The 26,804-nt window shown below is 35.8% G+C and overlaps 1 protein-coding gene across 3 annotated transcripts in view; it reads right to left on the reverse strand.

The window, feature by feature from the left end:
* Window positions 1-25,286, reverse strand: part of LOC103146627 (teneurin-3-like) — a 290,558-nt gene extending 265,272 nt beyond the window's left edge. For 2 of the 3 annotated variants that reach the window (XM_016677778.1, XM_016677776.1), the window contains exon 1: window positions 24,565-25,286. The gene's annotated coding sequence lies outside the window, so the exon portion shown is untranslated. Of the gene's footprint in view, window positions 1-6,073; window positions 6,092-24,564 lie in introns of those variants that run through there. The other variant, XM_016677777.1, reaches the window with a different exon arrangement.
* Between the last annotated feature and the right edge of the window lie 1,518 nt (window positions 25,287-26,804).

Raw genomic sequence — 26,804 nt, forward strand, 5'->3', positions numbered from 1 at the left:
CTATCAGTTCCAGGACTAGCAAAACTATAGTAAAGTTTAGTGATTTATATTTTTAAAAATCACTAAACTTTTATAAGACTATAAAAGTTCAGTGATTATAAACTTATTTGAGAATTTCAGTTCTAATCAGAGAAATGCACCAAAGTAAGAAAGTAAGAAAAACATGTAAAAATGGTATAATTGTTCTCAATAATGAGGAGAAACATCCTCAGTATTGATATTGTACACTCACATTCATACTTTTTGCATGTCTGATATTTTGAGGAATCATGTTTGACAATGAAACACAAATCTTTGAGTTTAGAAGGGCTCCTTGCCATCGCCCTAATATTTACTCCATTGAACGGATGGACAGACGGACGGATTCCTTTATTAGATGAATCTATTTTCATTTTATTTGAATACAGCTCAGTGTGAAAATTCAAATTAAAAACAATAAAATATGCAACTCAACACTAAACATTAACCAGTATATTGCACTCAACATGGCACTATAGGCAAGAATTAATATTACTTCCAGTCAGTCAAAACAAGTTGTTCAAATGAACAGATTGCTTCAAATCTAAATCTGCCCAGGATATGAATAGATTCAGAGTTACAGTAACTGGAGCTCTAAGATGTACAGAACCATCTACTAGTGTTGCTTTTAGGAAGCGCCTATGAGTTGTGTTTTAAACCTCCAAACAAATAACCCCTAAAATGACATGGACTGGTAGTTGCTTTGCTCACAGTCCTTTCTGCTGGTTCATAAGTGACTTGTAGCTCAGCTAGAAAATGTCCCTTTAAGATGCATCACTTCCCCAGCTCTCTTCAGACAGATTGCTCAGAGAGGGTGAAAGCTTCAGAACATCCCTGGTTATATAAAACACTGAAAAAGAACTCAAAGCAAAAGTGCTGAAACAGCAACATCAGTAGCTTTTTGTTTTTACTAACAACGGCAGTTTGTCTATACAAAGCAGCCTGATGGGTGTCTATCACACAATCCTCAATTGTGTGTTTAATATCAAATAAACTTTATAACCCATTAAGGAAGAAACTGCCACATCTAGAATAAGCACCAATGTGGATAAGTGGCAGTATTATGAGTGAACCAGTGTTTTACAGGAAGAAGTGGAACGCTCAACTATCTTTTAAAACAGTCAACAAAGGCATAGAAGATGTCTTCAAGCAACCTGAAACAGTGTCAACAACAGTTGACAGATGCCACTTTCATGAACAGGAGTGGATGCTGTCTATATATTTATAACAGCACATATTTATAAATATAGGAGTATATTTATTTGCTTCGAGAAAGTACTTTTAGTCTGATTTAATTGGCTCTGAAGTGGCTCCGGTGCCAATGAGTTGTTACCAACTCCTGAGTGATCAAGCCCGGCAACCCTTATGTAAACTACCTGGCTCCACCACTGACCATAAAGCCATTGTAGTATCTGAAAACAGGAAATATCTGTACGTTTCAGTAACACATCCAAGCTGAGACCTTTGTGCTTTGAGGGACCTACACATTCCACAGATTTAAGCTGCCATTTATGGAGATGGAGTCCAATCAAGATCAGTTTCAAGATTTTTTTTCGGTTACAAAAACAATGATGGAAAACTGGGTGTGCTACCTGCACCTATAAAAAACAGAGACTCTAGTTTTGGGGTGTATTATATTGGCGTTGTCCCACCAACTGGTCTCTAAATTTTGGGCTTGCTTAATTTTATTTGGATTGACTAACAGATATTTAAGTCTGCCTTACAGACTCTTCACTTATGCATCCCATAGAGTCATATTATAGGCAACCCTAAAAAATATGCTTCACAATTCAAGCTGGAGCCTTAAAGGTCTTTGGTCTGTTGCTGTGGAATCTGTGAGTTGGCCAAGGGCAAAAGAAGAAGCTAAAGTCAACCAGCTACTGCTACACCTTGGAGCTACCAATCGAATTACAGTGTAAAGGTCGACTTATGTGAGGGTAATCTGTTTTAGTGGGTTGGCAGTGGGATGCAGTGATGACAGGTACCAGGTGGCTGTTTGCTATTTCAGATTAAGCATAACATAATAACTCCACAGTATCCTTGTCACTATTCTGTATCTATTTTTTCATTGTCTTGTATTCCCTCACTTCTGTCTTTTTCCATCTTCATAATTATTTCTTTCCATAGTCAATATATGAAGTTACTGTCGTTATATTAAACGTTACAGTAATGTCAGTTTGACTTGACTGTCACACCTGAACTCGACCCTTTCAACTTGAAAAACACTGATCTGTTAAAACATGATATTTTGAGCTGGTGGCAGAAAATTAGCTTCTGGTATCCTGAATTGTCAGTCGATATCGACATACTGCGGATTCCTTATCGCATCTGTTAAATAAGTTAAAGGAGGCAGCTCTCCTGGAAATTGTGAACATTTCAGCAAGATAAGAAATACATTTGTTCTTTCATTAACAATCTAATAAGTGCATCTTTTACAAAACATCCTGTAGCAGAAGGTGAATTCAAGTTGAGTCACTCATGAACCATCAAAGGAGTGGATATTGAAAACATTGTCAATATGAACATAGACAAGTGATGTCATTTTGATAGTGGCCAGTAAAAAAGCCATAGTGAACAAGTAGCGCAATCAGGGGAAGTACTACTAGCCTAATAGTAGTACTTCCTCTAATGGCATAGAGGAAAAATAACAAAATAGGCTTACACATTTCAAATGACACAGAAAATGACATAGGATGAGGTTAAAACTGGAAATAGCTCAGTGTCATAAAATCCACTTCATCATCGTAGGAAAACTGACTGATCACAAGGTACTAAGGAAAAACAGACAGATGAATTTGTACTTGAGAGATGAAGAGGAGGAGATAAAGTAGGAGGGGGTGTGGAAGCAATTCCTTGCACACCTCTCAGTCATAAATATGGAAAAGGAACAGCGTGGCTCAGCCAGCCCTCCTACGATCAGAATGTTATCCTTCTTCTCTGGCAGAATGAAAAAAGCTTCAAGCTCAGAGAAAAACAGCACTCAGGCAAACACATGAAATAATATACAAGCAACGAGATGTAGCAGGGTGCACAAATAACTGTAGATAAGAGAAGGATAAATTGAAAGGAGGACATTTCCTTAGTTCTCTATCTGAAAAAACATTACTTATTATGAGGATCTGTGGCATTGAAATGTGTTTAAAGCTTCCCTAAAAAATGAGCTACAATATTTAAACACCTATAGAGAAGAAAGTCATTTACAATGAATGATGCACACTTTCAACAGATATTTTCTTTATGCTCACTTTGCACTATAATAATGACAAAACAATCAATCAAAACTAACGTCTAACTTCAAGCTTGTTTCTGTATTTGATAAAACATTTTAACAACAGTGTAATTTTGAAACAGGAAAATAACCTTTTTTTAACCCTGGAAATGTTCTCTTTTGTTTTGTGTTTTCATGTATGATGAAAACAAAAAGGTCAAAGCAGCTGTTCATTGTTAAGAAGATATTAAAACTGTTTTTTCCCCCTATAATCTCCCTGACAGCTGGAACATTGGAGATTTTGCCTATAATTTTGCAACAGCAACTTATCAATATTGGGGTTTTTTTAGATTTATTTTTTTAACAGTGGTTAGATAAATGCTATTTTAAGATCTGGGGGAAATCACCTGACACGAGGAATGAGTTTTCAAAGTAATTAAAGCAAAACGTCTTAATTAATATGACATGATTTTCAGATTATGGCATAATTTTGACACTTTTCTAAAGCTAAAATTTGTGTGAATTTAGACTCTTCTACTGTCAACCTGCCAACTAATTGGTAAAAATAAATAAATAAACGGAATTATGGAAAGGTTTAAGAACTAAGCATCTATGATGTGTCATGTGCTGTAAATTCCAAAATTACTTTTCATTTTTGTCCTACTACAACAAATGTGTTTGTATGAAGACCTGATACCGGCCCTAAAAGTGAATGGAGGTTGAAGTGGCCAGATGAAATGATTACTGCTTTGATGATGCAGAGCCACTCCACCTCCATCACTGCAGCTTTCCCAGGACAGTGTGTCTGATACTTCAGTGCTTTAGAAGTTTATGATAGAAACTCCAAATGTCGGGCCAACCTGAGAGCAGAGCATGAATCATACAGTGTATGCAATATGCTTTGCCTTCTTGTAGTTGAAGGAGTGTTTCTTTGCCTCTTAAAAACGACCAGCTACATCTTATCTCCATCAGATATCTAGGTACATTGTAATAATGCACAGTTATAAAAACAACTTTTTTCATATAAAGTTTATAGCTTTTGTTTTTATTTTTACCAAGAAGCTATGCTGGTATTCTGAATCTGCTCTTGGTTCAGACCAGTTTATATGTTCAGATTATGTTTTATGCTAAGTTCAAAGCCTAATTTCTATTAAACATACCTGATTAGATTAGAATGTGCTTCTCAAAAAATGGGAAGGGCAAATGTGTTAATGGATTTTGGCCCCCAGTAGATTACTGTTGAATTTATTTTGGGTACCTAACAATCCTGAAACAAATCCCCACCATGAGATTATGACCCTTCCCACACAGTCAACAGGGATGACAGGTGATCACTTTGTTTGCCAATCTTGTTCCACCTACACCAGAAAAGGTTAAACCTGAACTCAGACCCTGGGAGTCTTTTCAATTGCTCCCACATGAATTTTTTATGCTTACCAGAAGATTATTTGTATATTTCTGTCTCTGGTTTTGTTTATGTTGAAAACCAAGAAAAATTACACCTCTATATAGTGCAAGCGAGGTTATTCTATTATTTTTAGTATTAAATCTTGCCTTGAGATTTCCAGGTAAAATGTTTACCACATAAGCACGTTGTGAGTCTGAATTGACCAGATGAAAAATCAGAAGGTCTATTTAAATGTTATTTTATAAGGCAGCTGGTAAAGGACTGAATATATCATAATAGTAGAGATACAATATTGAAACTATTACTCAAGTAAATGGAAAAAGTACAGTACAATCCTAAATCTAGAATATTTCAGTAAAGTAAATGTAACTGAGTACATGTAACTAGTAACAATCCACCTCTGACCTTAATGTGATTAAAATAATACATAAAATCTAAACTTTTGTCCTAAATAATTTTAATTTTGTACATGATGGGGTAATTTTTGATGCATTGCGATAAAGGGCGATTCTCCATACACTTGCTGTACCTAGAATAGATGCAGTCATGCCACATTGTGACTGGGGCAGACATGTTTGACAGCTGAAAGGGGAATCACAACACGCAGAGCAGAAAAGGTGGTTGTACCTCTACATGTAGTAGTTTTCTGGTAGCTCAGTAACATTCAGCACCAGTGATTCAGCACTGAGAGCGTCAGAGCAGCAAACTGAAGCAAAGCCTTCTGCTCTACATTGCACTGTGTCAGGTCACTTACATTTGACAAGTGATCCCCGCACTGAGTCATGTACTCTCTGACTCTGCCTCTAAGCCAGACCTTGAAAATATGAATTCCTAGTCTATTTCTATATTCCATTCATCTGTCTAAGAAAACAGCATTCATTGACTAAATCTCTCTACATTGCAAATGATCAAAGAAGACATTTATGTGGTTTGCGTACACAACTGAAATGCCTCTCAAGACGATCTGCACAGCTTAGGCCTTGTTTCAGCCTGAGCTGCAAACCTCCTTGATTCTTTCAGAAAATGAGTTGAATATTGTGTCACATTTACCAGGCTTGAAACTCCGTTCTGCTCCCCAGTTCCTTTAACGCTCACATTTTAGGAGATATTTTATTGGAAAAACAGAAACAAACCACGTAGAAGGCAACATTTATGTAGCACATTTCAACAACAAGGGAATCTAAAGTGCGCTACATGATGTAAACATAAAACAAGCAATAAACATTACATTGTAGAGACAAAAGAAATGAGAGTGGGGAAAAGTGTGAATGCAGACAACAGTAATGACGTTCCAGTTAGTGTAAATCGAAGGCAACTCTAAACAAAATGGATTTTAGCATTGATTTAAAGCAACTCAATGTTTCAGCATTTTTGCACGAGATGCTAAAAAATATGATTCTTGACACGGACAGGATGGAGAAGAAAGTAATTGGTTTTACCGTCTCAAGGCAGGACTGATGTGGCTGAGTCACAGATCCATTGTTTCCACTGAATAGGGAAATGTGAAATGAGAAGTCAGTTGATGGCTTTTGAGGTGACAAAGTTCTTCAGTGTATACAGAAGCTGAATAAGTCGGACAGCTTCACACATCTTCAAATTAGGGTTTTACTTTGCTGTAAAATGTTGCATTATTTTGTTGGAGGAAGGTGGAAATTGAACTTGAATGTAGACCACTTAGGACCAAGGACCTCTGGGGTTTTAATTGACCGTCTGCTGTGAGATGGCAGGCTTGAACCTCACTATCTGAGAGTTGCAGCTAAAATTAAGATTTACTGATGCAGGCAACATTTTTCCAATCTATTTTTCCCTAATTTCGGTGACCCTGATCAAACTGACTGACTATTTTAAAAAAAGAGCAATGTAGGAACAATGTGCCACAACAGCACATCAAATGGTGGCATAAATCGTGACATAAATGTCACTATTTGATGTGCTGTAGCAGATTACAGCTTCAATTTCCTGCTTTGAGCTGACAGGAGTAACACCCAGAGTGGTCTGCACCCTTTCAAGTGTTGATGTGTTGTCTTTTCAGAGATGGTATTCTGCAAATCTTGGTTGTAACAATAGTTTACTTGAGCTACTGTCACCTTTCTATCATCTCAAACCAGTCTGTCCATTCTGAGCAAGAGAGCCTGGGAACAATCTCAGTTTAAATCCACTTTGTTCTCCATTCTGATGGCTGCGTTTAGCTCTGAGTCCAGCCAGCACATTGTTAACAAATTGTCTTCGTGGGGTTAGAGTTTGACAGAGCTGCTACTACTTACTACGTCCCACTGATACTCAGGCTCATCTGTTTTGGATCCACGCTGGTAAAGAACAACACAGATGGGCACCTTTTTTCACCTGAGATGGTTTTATAGCTGAATATGGTACTAAGTGAGGAAAACCTGTTCCGCATTATGTAAAGTCAGACTGTTTTAATCAAATAGGACAATCCAACTGCTTAAGCACCATTCAACCAAAAAGGCCAGGACTGAAACAGTTTTAGGAAAAATGAAGCAGAACTAAATGTAAAAATTTGCATAGAAACAAAGATAGAACAGCTAAAAAAACAGATGTGATTTATGGCTTAGTTAAATTTTAAGGCCAGCAGAGTGATTGATAAGTGAAGATTTGTGTGAAGGAGTGTGAGCCAGGTGCTTCAGTGGTTTCGTAACGATCTAGGTAGCTTCTAATTGCTAGGAACGGAGGGTTTCTGTTTCGTTATCATAGTTAAAACAATGGACTTTGGACTGCTTTAATATATAAACTGTTTTGCAAATGTCTTGAAACAGCGACAAATGGTGAACAGATTTGCAAGAGGAGTCTTCTGCTCAGCTGAGATGGCGATGATGAAAACTGAGTGAATCCCAGTTCCTTTAAGCAGGCGAATTAAGAAAAACAGTAATTCTGGAAGAAGAAACCTCGGAAGCACGTCACTGTGTGCAAGGTTGTGTTATGAATCAGTGAAGCTGGTTAAAACACGCTGCCCTCCTCTCATAAACACATTCAGTTCTCCGGCTTGGCGGTGTGTCACCGGCAGACTCACGATTCCACTTCTGCCCTTCAAAGGTAGATAAACCATTTTGATCGGGTTCTATTAAAGTAGCTTCAGAACAGTGTAAACAGGTTTCATTTGGCAGCTTCATATTGTCAAACATTTATCACAGAGAGTCTGAGGAATCAACAAGATTGTATGAAACTTTGTTTCTATTCTGAATTAAAGAAATGATTTAAGGTGCGACCACGGATGAGCTTTTTTGTCTGTGCCGAAGGGGGAAAAAATAAGAGAAAGAAAGAGAGAGGAGATTAACATCGAACAGAAGGATCCTTCATTTTCCTATCATTTTATTGACTTTTTTGCTCCCACAGGAACTACCTCCAAACAATTAAAGTCACTTCATTCACATTTATGTTACTTTAGAAGTAGCCTGAGGGACTCTGGACAGGAAGTACAGAAAAAGAAAACTGGATTAAGGGCAATAGTGAGACTTTAGAAACTTAATCAAAGTCAGATGCACAAGAGTGTGCATTTGACTCAGGAGCTCAAGAGATAATTAACACAAAACAGTCAATTCATGCATAAACCAAACACCAAATTATTCAAAGGGTGAACTTATTACAAAAAGCCATAGGTTCTTCTTTTCTTGTACAGTATTGATTGGCACCATGAACCAATACTGCTATTCTCACATATACCTGTTTGAGAGGAAAACATCAGCCAAAGGTTACTGCATTTTCTGCCTTTTTATTTGGTGAAGAAAGATAGCCGACTGAAATTCAAATAACATTTTATATGCCTACTTTTGCTCAAAGCATATTCAGCCTACAGGAGTTTTTAGGTGTGCTGCAGACAAACAACTGAAAAAAATATTTTGTTTAACCTCATCTGTCATGAATTGATATGAGAAGATAATTTTTTTGTGATTGGTCTAGAGTTCATATAATATTGAATCAAGTTTAGCAGTGACATTTTTCTTACCACTTTTCCAGTCTGGATTGAAACCTTTGTCTTTCCTTTCAACTTTCTTTCTTTTCTTCGTCTCTCATCTTCCTGCTTCCTATTCACTGACCGCAGTGAAAAGGCCTTTTGAAATACAGATGTTTAATGTTCTTTTTCATATGTCAAATTATTTGTAATTCTTAAGGACAGAGAGTTCTTCAAAACTCAAAATATTTTGTTGATTTATAGTTTGCAAACCAAAATAAACCTTAAGGGAGATGTATTATGCATTTCCAAGCACACTGTGCCATTTTACAGCACATTCAAGTAACTATTTTACCTTCAGTTGTTGTAAATTGTTGTAAAAATGCTGCAAATGCTGCATATCAAACATAACTTAGAAGAAATTTGACTTATTAATTGGATGTCCTGAATTTGGGCCTGTGTCTCTTTAAGAAACTCTTATTCTTACTGCTGCCACTAGTCTGGAGGAGCTGAGAGGGGAAGTCATGGGGGAAATCCTTTGCCACCAAGTCGGTTATTGCTGTAAGTCGAGGTTTCATAACAGATTTTAACTGAAAGTTAAAGGGTCACAAACAGACAGAAAACCGTGGCGTCAGCATACAGGGGTCACATTACCCATTGCCCTCAGCTGTAACATGCTTAGATTTTTTACTACCATGATTTCAGATTGTTTTATCTATCTATCAGCTCACTTGAACCACATAATAAGGTGCATTTGTCTGTCATTCTTAAGAAAAAAAACTGTGCAAAATAACATCCTTGATGAGAAACATTTTCCTTTCATTTACACTCTCTCTCATCTTGCTGGCTACCTCTCAATTTTTTAGCTCAATTGTGCAATAATGTCTTCTAAAAAGGAATTCAGAAGCATTATTGCTAAAAGCTTTTCAGATCTAATATTCAATATTTACAAACATTATTTTCAGAGTTTATATTGTACATTTTTATAGAAAATCCAAATTTAAATAATCAGTTATTCTAACGTGTTTACTGATTAAAGAGGAAAAACAAAGGCATCCAGAGAAAAGTCACAAAATCTGACATAAAGCAACTGACCAGTCATCTCAAAAGAACACAAACCGCGCTTCGAAGAAGAGTCACAACGAAAGTGTTCCTTGTATATATTTGGTTTGCATGGTTGCATGTGCTTGAGTCAGCATGTGTGTGTGCCTGAGATATTTGTTGTCCAGAATAAAATGCCAACCGACCCTCTAGGGATGTTATTGTAAGAAAAAAGTAGTTTCTTAGCAAGATGGAAAAAAATGTTGACGTGTACATTATCCTAAATCCCTGTGTGTGTGTGCGTGGGTATGTGCATGTGTGTGCATGTGTGTGTATGCACTAAGGTGCGAGTCACTATGGGACATTTAGTGTTTTGGCTGAACAGCATAATACATCATGAATGGCTTTATAAACCAAAGAACGTTAGAAGAGCATTATAGAAGACGACAGTCTTAAATATGCTTTTAGGTTTCATTTGTTTTTATGTGTTTTTTCTATTACACTTATTTAATAATTGTAACTATGTAATACTATATTTTTAAATTTCAGCATAATATCCTTTCTTACTTGTTTCAAACATGTTAAACAAAAAGCTGCATTGAATAAAACAGATTACTTTTTGCAGATATATAATTTATTTTTTGCATTATTTTGTTGAAATTTGCTGTAAAAATTATCCATAGTATGCAGTTTAGCTGAGATGAATGGGGTAATACACTGTACAAGTAATCAGACCAACAAAACCAAACACTATCAGGAAAATATATTACTAACATATTGTTGTTGATTATTTTTCTGATTAATTTCTGTCTTTACCATTGTAAAGTGCACACTGCTCTCTCAAATTCTCATACATCAGCCATAGACAGTAAAAGCAGCTATTGTTCATCCACTTGGTCAAATATACTTTCAATATTCAGAGTGTGAATGCATGACACTTTAAACATAATTTCAAATAAAATATTGTATCCAAGCATTCCTTTCATCTTCTCATACTGCAGATGTTGTAATGACAACTATGAAGAGTGTAATGCTTTATATGATGTTCTTGATTATTTGTCACCTGCTGGATAATCTATAATTGTGTTCCTGGAGTAAATAGTTCTCATTGACCAGATGTTACAAATAATGAACAAAACGTGGTGTGAAAGACAAAAGAAAAAAAAGAATAAAGCAAACTGAAAAAGTATGTTGTGCAGGTAAGATGTATCTAAAAATACCAAACATATTACTTCAGCAACTTCCATTAAAAATTAATCAAATAACCAGTAAGAAAAACAAAGAAAACAAGTAAATTAAAAAATGAACATATATATATATATATATTGATTACCATCACAAACCACTCATGGCTTCGCAGCAGGTAGCAATTTTTCAGAGGGAATTCTATTTTAGGGATAAATTATCTGTAATTTAGCTGTAAATGTGTAGCTGAAGCAATCTTGCTGCAGGGGTCTTGAAAGGGTTCACACAGTTCAAGAGTGGTTCCTTCCAACATGATATATTCATTTTAGAATGATGTAAATCTTTTTTTTTAACCAGCCCTTCTTTGTTTAAATAAAAGATGACCAAAGTAAAGATAGATGTTCCACATTATACTATAGAAACTGTATCATGCTGTATTTTTGTAATTGTATTTTTAAAACAGTTAGTAGCTAAAGTAAAAAATATATATAAATAACATTGGATACACTGTAGATGAAGCTTACTAATAACTTCACACAAAAAAGTTCATGCAATCAAACTGAGCCATGTTGTGCTGCAAGAAACACTTTCATTTTTTTCGTCATTTTCTATTTTTACTTGTAGAAGCTGTAACATTTAGCGTTTTTAAGACAAAAATAAAATTATTAGTTTTTATGTACAGTGCTTGTGCTTAAATATGCAATTTCCTGTGCGCTCCACAATGTCCCACTACAACAAATGAGGGCCAAACAGTGTAAAGAGCTAAACTCAGCCAGTTGTCCCCTGGACCAGCAATGAGCTGCAAGCACACACACAAACTCCTAGCCTATATAAGCACGCTGACCTATTTGAAACTATAGCTGTTTGTCATCCCATGCAGTTCATGCAGTTTTGCATGGAGCCAGTTTGTGTGTTTCTTAAAAGGAATTTAAGGTTTTTGCATCTATCCAACCATGATGCCCTTGGGTAAATTTAGTCTGAGGGCCAGTCAGTGAAGGTTGTCTGGATCCCTCTCTAGCTGACCACGTGCAAACATTTCTGTCTCTATATGTCTTCATTAAAGGAGAAGAATGACCACAACCCCTGAGAAGAGAAGCTTCGACCAGCTGGCTGAAAACATTAAAGGAACATGGCTGAACATCATCAAAATCCCGGTTGTGTAATGTTTGTTCAACTAGGTGTGTGTGTGAGTGTGTGTGTTTTTGTGTGCAGTCATTCATCATTAGGGGTGCTGGTAGGTTTGATGCAGCGTGTACTGTGAATCTGCGCTACAGAAGCGTTAGTTACAGCTGTGTTGTTAAGACAAACAGGACCTTCTTCATATATGAAGTTTGTTACAGTGCACTGCCAAATATGTGTAGACTTTTTTTTTTTTTCATTTCACTATTGAAACTTTTGTTTGCACAAGTTTGCACAATGTCATTCCGTTCAGGTGCAGAAATATTTACATGTTCATTATATAGGTCCCTGCGGGATACCCCAACCTCATCACAGTGCCGCAGTGGCGGCGCTGTGTCCTCCTGCTTCTGGAATACATGCAAACATGCAGGTGTGTGATGACCCTGACAACCCTGTTCCCTGCACCTCTTCTCCCATACACACATATGACAGTCAGCAAAACAAATCACACACTCTCTGCAGATGTTTTGCTTACAAAGCTGAGGACTCACTTTGAGGAATGCAGGCCAAATACAGAGCATAATCAGAGGGAGAGCTGCAAGGGGGTGCTTTCAGTTTTATTAAGCAAACAACAATGTTTTACAGCTGAGCACTAATAAAAAAGAAATGCAGACACTTTTGAGAGGAACCGTACAAGACTAATTATTGAGCTGAAATTTCTGCAAAGTATTTTCACCGTTTACAATAACGCTCACAACGCAGATCAGACATCTGCAGAAGAGGTGTGACCATTTATCCAGCCTATAAAATGAGATAATATGTAATGATGAATTTCTGAAAAATTTATATTTTGGAGACAAAAAGACTTGCCAATTCAAGGTATGCTGCAGTATATTTACAATAAGAGTTTACAATTACCTACATTTACTATAAAATATACATTTGAGATATATTTTATAAAAAACATTTTGACAGTGTGCTTCGTCTCCTTTTGAAAGACGAAACCAACTAAGAATGCAATAATTAATTGCTGATTATTTATTAGATCAAAATTACTTTTATTTGATTGTCTTAGACAGCTTTACACTTTCTTTCAGTGTTGTAATGTGCCCACCATCCAGAAGAGAGCACTGGTTTTCATCCTAAAGTGGAGCTAGTTGATACAGAAATAAAGGTGGCAGGGCCTGTAAAATCTTTGTTTCTCTTCACAAACAGTGTGTGAACATCTCTCTGTTCATGGAGGATTAAGTGTTTCACATATTTAAACTTTCTATTCAGCAACCTAATAAATTCATGTCTTATTATATTTTATAAATATGTCTAATTTATTAATGTGAGAAAATCACAATTTTATGTTTATTCAGTCAATATGTCATAAAACAGACATAAAAATGGTAAAATCCTTCTTTTTGAAATTCAGCATTTTATGAACAATTTAGCTCTTTATTTTATGGAAAAACAGTTAATCCTCTTAACATAAAATAAAACTCGGGTTTATATAAAATGGTCGCTTATTGTATAATTATTAGTTTGTCAATAAGATCAGTCAATATTAAATTAACTCATAAATCAATAACTTCCATCCCTAAAAACAACATGCATTGTATCAGTTTATGTTCAAAATGGCAGAAAGAGAAGAGGTAGGATATCTACACTGATGGGATAGAATGGTGGTCAGTACCAAACATCCCATGATGCACCTCTCCATTTCATACCTGTAAAAGCACCAGCAGCCTTTAGTAAACAATAGGTTTTCATTCAGCTTTGTTAGTGGGCGAACACTTTGGTTGCAAAGAGACTTAGAACAAAAACACATTTTGTGTAAGATTTGCTCATCTGCATCACAAACAACCGTGCAACTTCCTGGCATAATACAGAATGCTCTGTAAGCATCTTTCAGGCAGGTCTCCATGCTCACCATGGTACTGAGACTGCCGGTCTCAGTACCACCGACTTCCAAAAAGAACAAAAAAGGAATAAGGCCTAGCAAATTTTATGAATTGGGAGAACAATTTGTCTGTAAGTTTCGTCAGCACATGGTTGACTGGTGGAGCAAGAATACACATGACAACCACTTGTAGTGAAGAGTAACATCAGAATCATGAATTAGCAGCAAATCAGTTTTTATAACATTTAAATAAATCGAGATTAGAGTTTTCTGAATGCTTTCTTGCTCCGTATGCCGTATCAGATATTTTCTGAGGGAAAAAAAATAAACATTGCTCATTTTTTGGGTAAAACAGTGAAAGGAATGGAAGAAAAACCCTGACATGCAATATACTTCAATAAAGACGCTGAAGAAAGAGTTAGAAAATAAAAATTAATAAAGCTACTGATAATTATGAATGTCTGGACAAGGATGTGATGTTTCCAGGAATTTTGTATGTGAGTTCAATTGTAAAGCATTTTTAAAAGGAAGATTTTATTTTATTTAACTATAAAAAAAAACATGAGATTCTTTGTTTATAAAAAATAAAAAAAACATTGAAATGCTTCTAAACTCCTTGTAAAATGATCCAATGTTCGGGTTGAACAGCAGCCTTGTTATATTTGTGAAACCTGAATAACAGCACGTGGATAAATTAGGCCATTGAATTATTGAACTCTTTTCACTCACTCAATAATTACATACTTTTGGCTTAATGAATATGGTTAGAACTGAATAAGTGTATTTCAGAAAACATAAGAAGGGAAAAGTAGACGTAAAATAATAAAATGGATTTCACAGCTTAAAACTACATGAGGGCTGCAGAGGTTTGTTGTCTGTAACACACAGATACAAGAGACTCCAGCGTGCTAAATATTCTTTTTAATTTTTTAGCACTTATATGTACCAACATTTATTCTATTTTGGGAAGATTTTTTTAATGATTAAATGTTCATTTTTTATTAGATTCAGGACATGATAATTAAGAAAAAGAGGAATTTGGAGGGAAGAAAAATATTTAAAGTTTCTGTTTAAAGAGGGACACTTGATCCTGTTTCTGTTTCAAGATTTATCCCCTCTACTGTCATTTTATTCACTCATTAGAACAAATAAATGTGGTAACATTTAGCATTTTATGTATTTAGCATAAAACCATATGACCGTCTGGAAAAAGACTTGAATAAAAAATGTGTCACAATGTGAAACGGGTAGGTTAGAGTTTATATTATCAACACATTACTGGTACTAAAATAATCATATAAATTTAGTGAGTTTGCACTATGTAGTCTTTACAAAATGAAGGGATAAATGTAGAGTTTCTGTGTGTGCACACCACCAGGAGCCAGAGCCCACAGGCTCTCAGTACATGTCAACATGGACCTATCGCAGCGATCTCACTGATTTCCTGACATCTGGACCCATCAGGGATTTCACAGATTTTTTTCCAACATCACCATCTATCATAGCAATCTAATTACAAACAAAAGCATCATCATTCCATCCAAATGGCACAAAATACCACCTTAATATTACTGGATCACACAAAGGGACGTCACTCAAAGCATTCACTCTATTAGCTTAATAACAATCTGGCTAATTGGTGTTCTGGATGAATAGTTAGCAGAGACAAAATGTCACCGGAGTCTCCTGAGAGAAAAGTTACATTTCTACGATAAGACATTTTACAGTTTCCTTTCATGCTTAATGCTTTAGCAAATTTAATACAAACGAGTGTAGAGTCCATCAGTGTGGCCACCTACTGATCTACACCCTATTCAAGATGGGCAATAAAATACTGTTTCAAATAAATTTTTAGATTTATAGTTTCTAACATTTTAAAGGTAAAATATCAAGTAAAATCTACGTTTTTGAGCTTTAAGTCATGTTATAATATTATTCCCTAATCTGCAGTGCTGCGTTCTTTCATGCATATCTGAGAATGCTTTAATCTCTCCTGGTAGCCATTCGGCTGTGCAAAACAAGTGGTGTAACCAAGCGCCGCCTTTGGCGAAGCTCTTCCTCAGAGCTGAAGTTTTCAAGCTTACGAGCTTCAGTCTCCCAGAGCAGAGAGATTTCTGCACTCGGCTCCTCCAGACTAGCCAGCAGCAATTAGAAAACACCTGGTGGAACTGCACAACTGCTGAACTCATTATATATGCTACTTCTCAGTGCAACACTCCTACGAACGCTTTAAAGCCGTGATAGGGGAGTGATGTGATGATTTGCTGAGTGTCAGAAAGAGTAGGAGCTTCTTAAAGAAACAGAGGCCCAATTTTCAAGGGGTAAAATTATGAAGTAACTTATTTCTTTTTCTAAAATCATGTCAAGTCAGCTTTTTTAAGACAGCTGAAGTTATCATAATTCAGTGTACTGACAGCACTGCGTCATATTTTATAGCACTATGTGCCAAGAAAATGCAACACTGCTAACATGAATTTAGAACCGCTTTGTGATTTGGATTTTCTTTTTTTTTCTATTTGACTATGAAAGCAATACTACACATCCTTATGTTCTAACACAAGTCTATTTCCAATCAGGACTAAATTATAAATATATATTCTTTCATTTTCTATATATAAACATTGTATATTTTTTAATCAAAAGGATAAAAGCTTTTTAACTGCATCCAAAGAAGATTTACATGCTGGCTGTTTGACAAAATAGTTCTATCATCTGACATTGCATGTCTGCTTCATTATTTCTTACACAAGACAAATAATCTTCTTATCATCATGTTTGGGAAGGTTTGCTCTGGTGGAAAATATGCATTTTTTGTGGATCATAACCAGATTAAAATAAATGCAAAAAATTTGAAACATTAATGAGAGACCAAAACCAATGGAGGATGTAAATCATTGGAAATGGAGAAAAAAAAACTTGCCAATTCATGGATTATTTTTTATTTTTGGTTTGTGGATTTAATGTCAATTTACAGCTAGATTACAATCCAGGAGAGCTTCATGAAAATAACTTAGACGCTTCCATTTTCAAGACTTAGAGGAGGATAGCACTTGCTCACAAAGCCTCATTAAATGATGAGGGCCAAATTTAGACGAAAAGAAAAAGAAGCAAAGTGGAGTTTGTTTCCAACCAAATGCTATTATAATACATCAGTTTCATAAAAATTTGAATGCTGAATAAAAAAATAAAAAAACCTTTCTTCCAGCACATTTGCACTCCCCTTTTTCCCGATTTTATTACTAAAATGAAATATAATTAAAATATTTTAGGATAAAAACAAAAAACAAATGGGTCTCTATGTAATATTTATCATATTTCCAAATATCACACTTTCACAATTATTATTATTATTATTATTATTATTATTATTATTATTATTATTAGTGTTTGTTTTAATTTTACATAGAGAATCCAATGTTTTTTTATGTCACCCTAATTTATAAAACTGAAAAACTTAAAACTATCTGAAAAAATGACAATAACAAAAAGTAATAGTTTGAACTAAAATTAAATTTAAAATAATATCATAGTAAATCATATTTGAGAATCAAATACACTGCCTATTTTTTAACATGCACCTGAGCTTGAACAGGGCTCATTCAAAATGCACCCAGGCATCCCTGTATAAACGTAAGTCAAGGATACAACAGTTCATCTGCAAAAGTGAATATGAATATGATCACAATAACAATCCTCAACCTTGAACTAGAAAATCCGATTGAGAACATCCATGTAGAAAAACGAATAAGTATTGTTTCACAAAACAATTACATTTTTTTTTCCTCTCTCAGCAGACCTTGTGGATGCTCAGCATTTCATTTCGGGCTTTTTTAAAATGAACAAATCAAATCTTTATACATATATATCTTTATCTTTACACACACACACACACACACACACACACACACACACACACACACACACACACCTATATACATGAACAAAAGTGATTTAATTTCTTTACCATGAAATTGTGAATCAGTAAAATCAACAGTTAAGTAATTGTACATTTTATGAAAATAAAATAAATTACCATCTTTAGGCCAATTAATGTGCATCTTACAAAAACATATACTGCTCAGTTCCTCTAGTACCGAATATGGCCACTAGGAGGAACCTCACACTGTCCAAAGCGCTGGAATTAGAGGAGGAAATTAGAGGTGTGTGTCTGCTGATTATCTGAGGGCTGCACAAAAATCTGAACGAGCGTGATTGTGTGTGATTTATAGAAGAACATAACTACTTGTCTGTGTCTAATACTAGGCGCATGCAGGAGATGGACTTTGCAGCAAACTAAAGCGTTCTGGATGTTTCCACTGTGTTTAATTCATTTAAATAAATAATCATAAATGCATTGCTTTTATAGCCAGGCACAAGCTAAGCACATTTCAAATTGTCTGTTTTCGTAAGTGCACAACTTTTCAAGGTTTTTGATTTGTAAATATATTCTGAATACAATCTTTATCAGTTTGTTTATTTCAATGGCTCACTTTGAATAATTCACTATCCTCTTGAAACTGCAGTCCGTATACAGTATGCATGCAGGGACGTTTTCAGAAAAATTCTTATACATTCATTTGAGTTTAATTCACACACACACACACACACACGCACACACGCACACACACCCACACACACACACACACACAAAGAAAAAAGAGAGCCCTACACATTGAATATCCCAACAGGGATCATACAAATTAAATGAGTCTTTTCAATCATCCTTGACAGAAACCTCAGAATCTGCATCTGTAGTACATTAATGTTCAGAAATGCAGAAGAAAAGGTCAGTTATATGTAAAATGTAATCAACTTTCTGCTTCTAAAACTCCTTAGTCAGAGAAAAGAAAGGCATTCGTCTTTAACTAACATAAGAACTCATTTTTGCGTATCCTGAAAATATGCAAAATCCTGAACAGCTACAGTATGCAGGCGACCTGAACGAAATGTAAACCACTTTGTTTGTTTTAAAGACTTGAAACTATCTTAAGCACGTTCACCTAAAATGAAACAACAATTACTTAGAACAGAAACACAATATTTATAATAGAAATAATACAATAAAAGTCCATAAATGTTCAGATGTTAAACTTATTTTGTCATGTTTATGGCACATAAAAATTGTTTCATTTTTCCTTTTCAAAAATCCTAAAACCCAAAATGATATTAGCAAAATTATATAAATTATGATGATTTTTAAATAATTAAACAGAAGAAAGGAATCAGATAAATATGGCGAGTCGGACTCACATTCCAAGGTTTCAATTCACAAAAGACTAAAGCAGATTTTCTTTTCTCCTTTTGCTTTTGTCATATGGACAATGACTTAAATGGTTTACATATCTGGAAGAAAAACAGAATTCAAAGAATCTAAAAAAGCAATGTTCTCTTATAACATTTCTGAAGTCTGTGCACATCAAAACTATCTTATTTGCTTGAATTTGTTTCCAGGCATTTCTAGATGTTCATGTAAAGATTTCACAATAGTTGATGCAATGCAAAAATGTTTAACCTAAGAAAGATGGAAAGACGAAACAGTGCTTATTTTTAAAGGTAGCAATACTCATCTGTCATTCTGTAGTTACGAAACGTGTTGGAAAAAACGGCTCAGCCTCTAAGAACTCTGCCGTGAACCAATCCTGTGACAGAACAAAAATTGCATTTCGGAGCAGCCAGCTGTAGCAGTCAAATTTCAAACAGCAAAGACGACGTGTGTTGAGATTCCCGGTAAGGTTTATTTTAAAACTTGCATTGCGACGTAAAAAGCTAGCATTTTATTTTAAAACCCAACTGGTGTCTCAAGTAAGAAAAACAAAACAGGGCAGACCTGCTTAAGTTGTTGGGCTGAAGAACAAAAAAGAAAGGGCGCCACAGCTTGGAGCCACTTGAAGTGGTCCGAGGCGATAACACAGTCAACCGAGGAGCAGATGGAAAATCCTGAGACACGCGCTAAAGGTTAAATCGGGTCACAATGTAGAATGTACTGGGGATTTAATAAAAAAAACAAAGGATGATGACAGTGTACAATATACCACATTTCAATATACCACATTCAAATTAAATGCAATAAGAAGGATACATGATTTTTGTAAGGAAAACAGCTAAATCTGTAACATGCTGTTATCTTCTCCTAATTTCTGCATATTATCTGTTTGTTTATTTTAGTTAGTTTATAAGCCATTTAAATTACCCATGGTTCAGACTAAGTACAATTTCCAATATTGGTTTCAATGTAATGAGAAAGAAAGCTTACTGCCAATCTGACATTCAAAGATATGTCCAAAATTTATTGCTAGACATACAAAACCAAATTACAGCTTGTATGACAAACTTCGTGAAGATTAAGATTGGAAAACAAAAACTTCATTATGTTGTTTGTTGTAGCTCTGAAGACAGCACGTATTTGCTGTGACAGCATGTATTCCTCTCAATCTGGTGTCAGTGAAAAGACGGTCAGATGGCTGTGTGAAGCCAACTTCAGTAAAACTTCTTCCTGGGGTTATGGTCAGCACTGTGTGGACAGCAGTCCACGGACCAAATTATTTTTTCAGGATTATGGCTCTGAATGATGAGATGCCTTGTTATAAATATAAAAATGTTTCAGATTTTACAAGCTACAACTTATTATCAGTGTCCGCCGTAATTAACAATAAATTTGCTAAAGATTTGAACTATAAATGTGTCTTCTTTCACAAAAGCCTAATATTGGACTGAAAAATGTGGAAAAACTGAGCCTTTAATTTGAGTATATTTAATCTGTGTTTTTTTGCTTTTTTTGTTGTCATAGTTTCTCTACACCTGACAGCTAACTGAAGCTGAATTTCTTCTTTCTAAAATTGAATTCATACCGTTTTAAGATGAACAGCGTCTAGGAGCTTTGTAAACTAATCCATGTATCCACACACATACCCAATACATATATTATATATTCCCCCAGGTTTCATATAAGTTTAATTCCTTCCCTTCATGGACGCAAAGCTAGAAAATCCAGGGAGTTTCCTTCAGCTAACTGATTGAGTATCTAATTGCTTAATAACAACACATGACCTAACTGTGAGTATAACAGAAGAAAAAGCTGTAGTGGATTAATTTTGTTTCAGCGATCTGCTTCTGAACAAACTGTGCTAAAGGTCAAACATTGTGTTTCTATTAAATTTCAAGTAAAGATTCAAACACACTCAATTGTGGTCCTCTAATGCAGCGCTGCACTGCTTTCATCACGCTCTTCAAGGTGAATGATCCCTGGTTACAGTGTAAATGATGCACAAATCTCTCTTTCACTTCAGACACACACAGGCAGGAGTCGGTAAAGGCTCAGTTCAAGAATTGTAAGTAGTCAAAACAAAGCAACAAATTGAAAACAATACATAAGCTTTACAAATACTAAACCACTATATTACTAATAAAACTGTAGACAAGCCCAGGCAGAGAGACATGTAGACACCGAGAGCTTTACAGTCCGATGGGGACAGAAGTCATGGAGGAGAAGACAGGACTGTACAGAGGTGATTCCAACTAGAAGCAAATGTACAATTGTGGCAACAAAGAGCTGCTTAAACTGAGTGTCCACAGGTAAATAAGACATGATGTTAAGCATTTTATAGCATGCAAAAAATTAACAGGCAATAATACATCTGTGTGGGCCCTTTTCTGATTTATGCAGATGTAGATTTCTAATGTTAGCCATTTTGGAATTCTCACTTGATAATTACTTGCATAAAGTTTGTTTCTTGAAGTGTGGCAACATTTAAAATAACTATGTATTCTGTTCAAAATATTTAGAGAAAATTAACACCAGCACCCACACACACATCACACACACACACGACACAGGACCAGGTGACAGAATTCTCATCCTGTCACAAATCAACAAAATCAAGTTAATTTATCATTTCCTTATAAAATACGCTATGCTAAAATATTTAGAAAGACTCAGAAAGACTCAATAAATTACAACAGAACCTGTGTTAAAATTGCATCTGTGTTTAACATGTATTTAGATTTAAAAATAAATAAATACAAGTCACTGATTTCCAGTTTTACGTGTTAGATTATTCACTCACTCATTCATTTAAATTTGTTGTCTCATTTTTCGCCTGTTTCAAATATTTTATGTCTGAATAAATATGTGTGAATGTGTCACCAGTTTAGTAAGAAAAATGGTCAAGTTGAAAATTGTCTAATTTGGATCACCTAAGCAAAAATAGGAGCATTCCTACTTTGCACAAGCAAAAAAGTTGCATTCAAGTCCCGAAGCAAGTGTGGAACAATTACCATATTTTGTGTGACAACAAGGACACAGGTCTAAAACACACACTTTCCATACACACTATGTTAAGAAATCCTGTATGGCAAAGCATGCAAACTAACTTTACTGTGTGCAGAACATCCAGAAATATCCTGTGAGCAGGTCAGTCAACTGTGAAGTGAAAATAATGACCACGGACCACATTAGGGAAAATACATAGTAAGGAAGGTAAAAAATAAAATAAATAAAATCAGCTGAACTTTTCTGTGAATAGCTGCATATTTGCAGGTGCAGGCAGGAAGGGAATACGAGTGAGCAGTAATGGTACTCCGCTCTCATCTGAGTGACTGAAACACTTTCAGGGTTCAGTGCAAAGGATAGCAGGACATCTATTGGCGTAAACTGCAAACTGCATCCAACAAATCAAAGTCCGACCTTATCCGACCCCATCTGACCTCTGGCCTTTTCTCACACTTTTAAAAACGCATTATTTATGCATTATTGTTTATTTCTGTATAATTTATCATAAAGGCAACATTAAAATGTAGAAAAGGAATACGCACGAACAAAAACGTCGATGTTTTATTTTAGTTAGGGCAAGATGAATGCTACAAACACATCAACCTGGGAAATAACATTTTTATTCAAACTTAAAGTAAAGGGGTGAGACAAAGTTTAAACTCAGATATTTTTTGTTCTGTTTTAAATTTTCTGAATCCCAATGTGATGCAGAAACATGACCCGGAGCACTGCCAAATCTGGAGACTTTTCAAGTCTGATTTTACAAAAAATACTGACGAAAAACTATTTGAAAAAAACTGGAAAAATATATAATTGTACAGCATGAGCAGAGAAATAAAAAAACAGAAAAAAAGAAAGAATAAGCAGTCAAAAGAGCTGAACGTTTATTTTAAAAGCAAGTAAGAAACGCAGTTTCGGTAAGAAGCTTTCCATATACGAAGGCAGCTGATCAAGGTAAATTAATTCTCTTTATTTTGTTTTTACAGTTGATATATATTGTATTGCTCAGAATTCATTATTAGCCCATTGAACTATAAAAATAAATCAGCTGTAATAAAGTTGGCTTTATTGTGATATACCTAGATTTAAAAAAGTTTAAAAAAAACAATAGATACAGTATCACTTAACAATAAAATGGGTGATAACTGAATTATTAGATAGCACCCCTTACTTGGGCATTGTTTGAAGTGTCTATTTTATTTTCACCACTTCACACTGAACCAATCCCGACACGAATGCAACTTGAAATGCATGCAAAATTCCCAACAACCACATTATCTCATTTTTAGTTGCTTAAAAGTGGGCCGCAGGAGCCATTTCACCGTTTTTCATCATTCGTGTGAAGTAATGAGGTAAACAACTGAACTTCCTCATGAATTCATCACTCACACTCAAGGGGCAGATCAAACACAATCATAGGAACAATTAGGACTTTGGATTATTTGCATCAAAGTAAAAACCTCAAAAGCTACAAAGTCCTCAAGGTTTCTTCCTGCCAAACACACCATAGTGAGTAACTAAGCAAAGTGATGCCATTTAAAGAGGGCTGCACCTTAGTAAAAATAAAAACCCCTTCACCTAAAACCCTGAGGAATGAAGAGTTTCTGGATAAAACACCAGAAGAAGGTGTTAGGAGAAGGTAAAGTAGCAGATCAATAAAAAAATTTACATTTTCCATCAATAGTGCAAGAGGTATAGACTACACCATGTTTGAAAGTGAGGGGCAAATAGTGTAAGAGAGAGGGGCTATGTGACATGCCAGCAGAGGCAAAGCCACTCAGAGTCTTTCATGCTTTTACATTTTCTGTGGTTTGCCATTTTAACCTTCCACTCCTTCACACACCGTACTCACTCACACAAAACCTCCAAGAGTTTTCTCTCCTCAAAGTAAATGAAAACTGCTTCATTTAATTTAATTTAATTTAAAATGACAATACCAAGTGAGAAATATGTTTTGCTTGAATTTTGTTTTCGTTTCTGCTTTTTGTGACTAAAATAAATCGTGAGAATCTTAGAAGAGGAGACTGAATCAGTGGACATAAGATTGGCATGCTTTCTATTCCAAAGTTTTAAAGTGGTTATTGGTTATAAAATCATTTAATTAAATTAAGACACCCAATTCCCAACATTTTGGGGGGAACTTCAGAGCACTTCCGTCAAGAAACTGAAAAAAATAATAATAAAATAAAACAAAAAAAGAAAACTTTCGGAGGAGGCTCCGCTGTCTTAATTGCTCGTTACAATGTGGAACACGGTAAGACCTAAAAGGTCGTAATTATGCGGACCACGTCACACGTCTTGATTTTTCCTCCGGTGTTATGTCAACATCTGTGAGCAAAGTATTTGGATGTTAAAGAACAGCAACTATCTTTCATGGAAAAAGGTAACATGTGGGGTTAACTCTAAAGGATACGATCGTAATTTAAATAAATAAGCCGAAATTACATCCTGGACATTGTAAAGTCAAATGGGCTTTCTCCTAGTTTTCTTTTCCCTCTCATGTGTATCAGTGCGCTCCTACCTGCCAGTTGGTGCGGGAGACCTCCGACCACAGCCGCTTCTTCTATTCCACTTTTAAACCCGAACAAACTCTCTCCACTTCAGCCAGCTGCCGTTTCTCTTAGCAGTTCAAGAAAAGATTAACAAAAGAAAAAATAAAATAAAATCAAAACAAAAATAAAACCAAAATGAACATTGAGGAAAATCTCCGCGCTGAGTCGCCTTTTCCGCCACTTTTATTGCGCTTCTGGACACATTACTCTCAGCTAGGAAAAAGGAGAAAAAGAAGAAAAAACGAGCACGCTCCTCTCTTCCATCTCTGTCTTTAGCTGTTACCTGTGTTTGTTTTAAAAAGCGACGTCCAAGGCAGCGAGGCGCGCGCAGGTATGAGGACGCACGTGAAGGTGAACAAAGTGCCGCTTAGAAGGACAGACGAACGGTTCGTCTGTCCAAGTGGCGATAAAACTAACATAGAGTAGACAGCTCTTCCATATTGTTTCTTCTCGGGACCAAGAAGGTGAAACCTCCTTTTTTTTATTATTTCCTCTGCTCCCTATTCTTCCTTCCGAAAAACCGGTCGCGCAGCACCTCCTGCACTTAGGCTTTCGCAGCACAAAGAGCAAAAGACTCAGAAAGCAGAAGGGGGAGAGTTGGAGCGCGAGCTGTGCTCGAAGTGAGAAACTACAGTGTCCTGTGTTCTGGCGCTCGCGCTCAACTGGGAGCCGGCGCGAGCTCTCCTCCTCCCGGTAAAGGATGATGATGATGATGCGCTGCGCGACTCGGTAACGGTGTGCTGGGGATCCCCTGCTGCGTCCAATCCTGACGTCTTAACCGGTGCGCGGTCTAGCGAGCGAGGGAGCCCGTAGATGGAGATGGTTGTAGGGTGGCTAAGGGGTCAGCGATGACTGTGAACTGTGAGCTCCGACTATGACAGGTGACGACGGAGGTGGGAGCAGCAGAAGCCGAAATTGTTTTGGCAGGTGTAGGTCAACATAGGACATAGGTGTGCATTATATATATATATATATATATATATATATATATATATATATATATATATATATATATATATATATATATATATATATATATATATATATATATATATTTTTTTTTTTTTTTTTTTTTTTTTTAAGAAAACAATGCTTTGGTTTTGTTTTTGCTTTTTTGGGGGGGAGGTGAGAATTAGAGTCGGAACAAGAAATGATTTTATGACGCACATACTAAGCCTTGAGGATTTGATCAGAGTAAGGAAGAGAGCATTAGTGTGCACACAATGATAGTGCGCACACAAAAAGATGAGGTATGTTTACTGTCATGGAAAGGTTGACAAAGCACTTATATATATATATAACTAAAACAGTTATATATATATAACTGTTTTAGTTATATATATATAACTAAAACAGAATTGTGTTTCCATATTTTTGTGAATGTGTGCCTTTCATATTACATGGTCAGTGAGTTTGTGGGTTATTTTTTTATGTAGGCTTTTGAAATTTCCATGTGACACACATACTTTTGAGCTGTCATGGATTGAGATGGAAGTCTGAGTAAATAGAAATGTGCAAGGGTTTGCAGGTAATTATTGCGTTTGCACAACAAAAGCAGGAGGACAATAGGGCTGGTGCCCTAAGTCTGCAAGGGTTTAGCAGTTCAAAGGAATTTACACCTAGTAGTTCTGGTGATAGAGATGGTAGCTCCAGAAAAGCATTTCACAATGACATTGAAAAAATCAGAAATTTCTGATTATATAGTCCCAGACCAACAGAGTGGTGACTGGGAACAATGGATGGGGCTCAGATGATTTTTGTTTATTGGAGATAGTAAGGTCAATGACACAGAACTATCTAGTGGTAAGTTGCAAGGTGTGAACAGGATTCACCCTGAGATTCTAAAGGCCGTCGGGGTCACAGTAGTTTGATTCTTATTTCTACTAGTAGTTTTCTACTGTATACAGGGAAATCTTGTTGCCATCCAAAAAAGTAAGAGATATGCCCTGGAGAGTTTGTTTCAAGTTTGTGTTTGACCAGGACTGTCCTCTTTCCACAACTCTGATTGTGGTGTTTATGCCAGTAGCAGTATAGCTCTGAAGATGAGGATCTTTGATTTAAGAACCTCATCTTTGCCTTTTTTGAGTGTGTGTGTATGATGCGGTTCTGTTGGCATCTTCTATGACCTTCAGCAGGCACTGGTGTGGTTCGCAGCCAGGTGTGAAGTGGTCAGGTTGAAAATCAGTTCCCCTTTTTCTTTCTGTCCTTT

Source organism: Poecilia formosa, unplaced genomic scaffold (assembly GCF_000485575.1).
Source record: "Poecilia formosa unplaced genomic scaffold, Poecilia_formosa-5.1.2 Scaffold164, whole genome shotgun sequence".
NCBI classification, from domain to species: domain Eukaryota; kingdom Metazoa; phylum Chordata; class Actinopteri; order Cyprinodontiformes; family Poeciliidae; genus Poecilia; species Poecilia formosa.